Here is a 4,794-nt window from a genome sequence, read left to right on the forward strand (position 1 = left end):
AATCCATTTATCCACAAATTTTGGGAATTCCTTGTTTTTAATAGCTGAGTAGTATTCCATAGTGTATATGTACCACAGTTTCTTTATCCATTCTTCTACTGAGGGACACTTAGGCTGCTTCCATGTTCTGGCTCTTATGAATAAGGCTGCTATGTACATGGTTGAGCAAATTTTCTTGTTGTGTGCTGGAGCATCTTCTGGGTATATTCCAAGGAGTGGAATAGCTGGGTCTTGAGGAAGCCCTATTCCCATTTTTCTGAGATAGCACCAGATCGATTTCCAAAGTGGCTGTATTAGTTTGCATTCCCACCAGCAATGAAGGAGTGTTCCTCTCTACCCACATCCTCGCCAGCATGTGGTGTCGCTTGAATTTTTGATCTTAGCAATTCTGATGGGTGTACGATGGAATCTCAGAGTTGTTTTGATTTGCATTTCCCTGATGACTAAGGAGGCTGAGCATTTCTTTAAGTGTTTCTCAGCCATTTGATATTCCTCTGTTGAGAATTTTCTGTTTAGTTCCCAGCCCCATTTCTCTATTGGGTTATTTGGTTTGGTGGTGTTTAATTTATTGAGTTCTTTATATATTTTGGATATTAGATCTTTGTCAGTTGTAGGGATGGTGAAGATCTTTTCCCAGTCTGTAGGCTGTTGCTTTGTTCTCTGGACAGTGTCTCCTTCCTTGCAGAAGCTTCTCAGCCTCATGAGGTCCCATTTATTAATGGTTGACATTAAGGCCTGGGCAGTTGGTGTTCTGTTCAGGAAGTTGTCTCCTGTGCCAGTATGTTCCAGGCTCTTTCCCACTTTTTCCTCTAAGTGACTTAGTGTCTCTGGTTTATGTTGAGGTCTTTAATCCACTTGGATTTGAGTTTTGTGCAAGGTGACAAATATGGGTCCAGTTGCATTTTTTTACACATAGACCTCCAGTTAGACCAGCACCATTTGCTTGAAGATGCTATCCTCTTTTCATTGAATGGATTTGGCTTCTTTGTAAAAAATCAATGTGACCACTATGTGTGTGGATTTATATCTGGGTCTTCGATTCGATTCCACTGATCAACCAGCCTGTTGCTGTGCCAGTACCATGCTGTTTTAATTACTATTGCTTTATAGTACAGTTTGAGATCAGGTATGGAGATTCCTCCGAGCACCTTTTATTGTACAAGATTGTTTTAGCTATTCTGGGTTTTTTGTTTTTCATATGAAGTTCAGAATTGAACTTTCAATGTCTTTAAAAATTGTGTAGATATTTTAATAGGGATTGCATTGAATCTGTAGATTGCTTTTGGTAGGATGGCCATTTTTACTATGTTAATTCTCCTGATCCATGAGCAAGGAAGATCATTTCATCTTCTCAGGTCATCTTCAATCTCTTTCTTCAGAGTTTTGAATTTTTTTTCAAACAAGTCCTTCACTTGCTTAGTTAGAGTACCTCGTAGATATTTTATATTGCTTGTGGCTAATGTGAAGGGTGTGGTTTTCCTAATTTCTTCCTCTGCAAGCTTGTCATTTGTGTATAGGAAGGCTACAGACTTTTTTGAGTTAACTTTGTATCCAGCCAATTTGCTGAAGGTGTTTATCAGCTTTAGGAGTTCTCTGGTGGAATTTTGAGGGTCACTTATGTACACTATCATATCATCTGCAAAGAGGGATAATTTGACTTCTCCTTTCCCATTTGGATACCCTTGATCTCCTTTTGTTGTCTTATTGCTCTGGCTAGAACTTCGAGTACTATATTGAAGAGATATGGAGAGAGTGGGCAAGCCTTGCCTTGTTCCCGATTTTAGAGGAATTTCCTTGAGTATCTCACCATTTACTTTGATTTTGGCTATTGGCTTGCTGTATATAGCCTTTATTATGTTGAGGGAAAGTGCCTTGTATCCCCGATCTCTCTAAAACTTTAAACATGAATGGGTGGTGAATTTTATCAAATGCTTTCTCTGCATCCAAGGAGATGATCATGTGGTTTTTTTATTTTCAGTTTGTTTATATGGTGGATTACAATGATGGATTTCCATATATAAAACCACCCCTGCATGCCTGGAATGAAGCCTCCTTGGTCATGATGAATGATATCTTTGATGTGTTCTTATATTTGTTTTGCAAGTATTTTATTTAGTATTTTGCATCGATGTTCATAAGAGAAATTGGTCTGAAATTCTCTTTCTTTGTGAGTCTTTGTGAGGTTTAGGTCAATGTGACTATGGTCCCATAGAATGAATTTGGTAATGTTCCATCCATTTCTATCTTTTGGAGTAGCTTGAATAGTATTGGTATTAGCTGGCCCTTGAAGGTCTGGTAGAATTTTGCACTGAAACCATCTGGACCCTGGGCTTGTTTTGGTTGGGAGACTATCAATGATTGCTTCTATTTCTGTAGGGGAAATGGGACTATTTAGCTTGTTTATGTGTTCTTCACTGAACATTGGCAAGTGAAATTGATCAAGAAAATCATCCATTTCCCTTAGATTTTAAATTTTGTGGCGTATATGCCTTCAAAGTAGGATCTTATAATTCTTTGTATTTCTTCAGTGTCTGTTGTTATGTCTCCCTTTTCATTTCTGATTTTGTTGATTTCAATACTGTCTCTATGCCTTTTAGTTAGTTTGACTAACGGTCTGTCTATCTTGTTGATTTTCTCAAAGAACAAGCTCTTGGTTTTGTTGATTCTTTGGATGGTTTTCTTAGTTTCTAGTTTGTTAATTTCAGTCCTAAGTTTGATTTTTTCCAGACGTCTACTACTCTTCTGTGTTTCTGCTTCTTTTTTTTCTAGGGCTTCCAGTTGTGTCAGTTAAGATGCTATGTGCGATGTTTCCAATTTCTTTTTAAAGGCACTTAGTGCTATGAATTTTCCTCTTAGCACTGCTTTCAATGTATCCCACAAATTTGGGTATCTTGTCTCTTCATTTTCATTGAATTTCAGAAATCCTTGTTTATTTCTTTATTTCTTCCCTGACCCAGGTGTCATTTAGCAGAGAGTTGTTTAGTTTCCAGGTAAGTATAGGCTTTTTGTTATTTCTGTGTTCTTGAATTGCAGCCTAAGACTATGGTGATCTGATAGGATACAAGGTATTATTTCAATCCTCTTTTATCTTATTGAGGCTTGCTTTGTGACCTACAATGTGATCAATTTTGGAGAAGGTTACCATGGGGTGCAGAGAAGAAGGTATATTGTTTCATGTTTGGGTGAAAGGTTCTATAGATATCTGTTAGATCCATTTGACCCATGGCATGGTTAATGATGTTATTTCTCGGCTTAGTTTCTGTTTCAATGACTTATCCTTCACTGAGAGTGGGGTGTTGAAGTCTCCCAGTATTATTGTGTAGGGATCGATGTGTGGTTTAAGCTTTTTTAAGCAGATCTTTTACCAATGTGGATGCCCTTGTATTGGGAGCATAGATGTTCAGAATTGTGATGTCATCTTGGTTGACTTTACCTTGGTAGGTATGAAGTGTCCTTCCTCATCCCTTTTGATTAATTTTGGTTGAAAGTCTATTTGGTTCGATACTTAAAATGGCTACGCCTGCCTGCGTCTTGTGACCATTTGCTTGGAATATTTTTTCCGACCATTCACCCTGAGGTAATGCCTATCATTATGGGTGAGATGTGTTTTTCCTGAATGCAGAAGAATGTTGGATCTTGTGTATGCACCCATTCAGTTAGTCTGTGTCTTTTCATTGGAGAATTGGGACCATTGATGTTGAGAGATATTAATGACCAGTGACTGTTAAGAGTTTTAATTTTGATGTTGATTCCAGTCGAGCATTTGTGTAGTTGTGGTTTTGCCATGGGATAGTTATCTATTTCCTGGGTAGTTTTGGTTGTAGCTTGACCCTTTGGGATGGAGTTTTCAAAAATATGGAACGCTTCACGAATTTGCGTGTCATCCTTGCGCAGGGGCCATGCTAATCTTCTCTGTATCGTTCCAATTTTAGTATATGTGCTGCCGAAGCGAGCACAGCCATCCTGTTTTCATGTGGAAATTTATGCTACACTTTTTTGTTCTCCACTATTATTTTTGTGTTACTGGTTTAATTTGCTGATGAAATCTTAATATATACGTTCTTCCACTTAGTTCATTCAAATATTTGATTAATTTTACAACAGTATCCAAAAACAGTATCAATTATGCGTGTTATGACAAGATTTGATATTTAATATAGAAATTTTATGTCAATATATACACTTTTCTGGTGTCCTTAAAGGAATTTCATAATAGTGTCATGCTTTCTTTTCGTATATGTTTTTATTCTCAAGAAATCTGATTTCTTTGCATTTGATATGACTTTTCATAATGATTATTCTATACCTGGTCAAGGCATAATGAGCTACATACAAAGTTATTAAGAACACAGGACCTCATTTTATAACCCAATGCCAAATGTCAGCAAGAAAAAACAATTTTCTATCAGTATATAAAACCACTCTTGGAATTATGGTGATATCAAATGTGCAAATGTTGCTAATTCTAGTGACTGTGCTTATTTCTCGGTTTTATTCTAAACATCTAAGCCACCTTTATCCTTTAACTCCTTCACAGTACATCACCTTTTTTAAACTGGTATATGTTGATGTGTTTCTAAAATACATTAAAAGTGATTTATTTTAATTATTTGCCTATGTTCAATAGTAAATCAAATCTATAATATTCTTTATTATATATTTTTCTTGCTTTGTTATCAGTGTAATGCTAGCTTTGGAAAAAAGTTCTCTAATTATAGAATAACTTGAGAATAACTAATTCTTATTCTTTTCAAAGATCTTCTAGAGGGGCTAGTGAGATGATTTAGTAGTTAA

The 4,794-nt window shown here is 36.4% G+C and overlaps 1 non-coding gene across 1 annotated transcript; it reads right to left on the reverse strand.

The window, feature by feature from the left end:
• Positions 1 to 3,849: 3,849 nt before the first annotated feature.
• LOC127186653 (U6 spliceosomal RNA) lies at positions 3,850 to 3,956 on the reverse strand. Its single transcript, XR_007830401.1, has one exon. It is a non-coding gene; the product is annotated as a U6 spliceosomal RNA (small nuclear RNA).
• Positions 3,957 to 4,794: the final 838 nt, after the last annotated feature.

The sequence above is a fragment of the Acomys russatus genome, unplaced genomic scaffold (assembly GCF_903995435.1).
Source record: "Acomys russatus unplaced genomic scaffold, mAcoRus1.1, whole genome shotgun sequence".
NCBI lineage: Eukaryota > Metazoa > Chordata > Mammalia > Rodentia > Muridae > Acomys > Acomys russatus.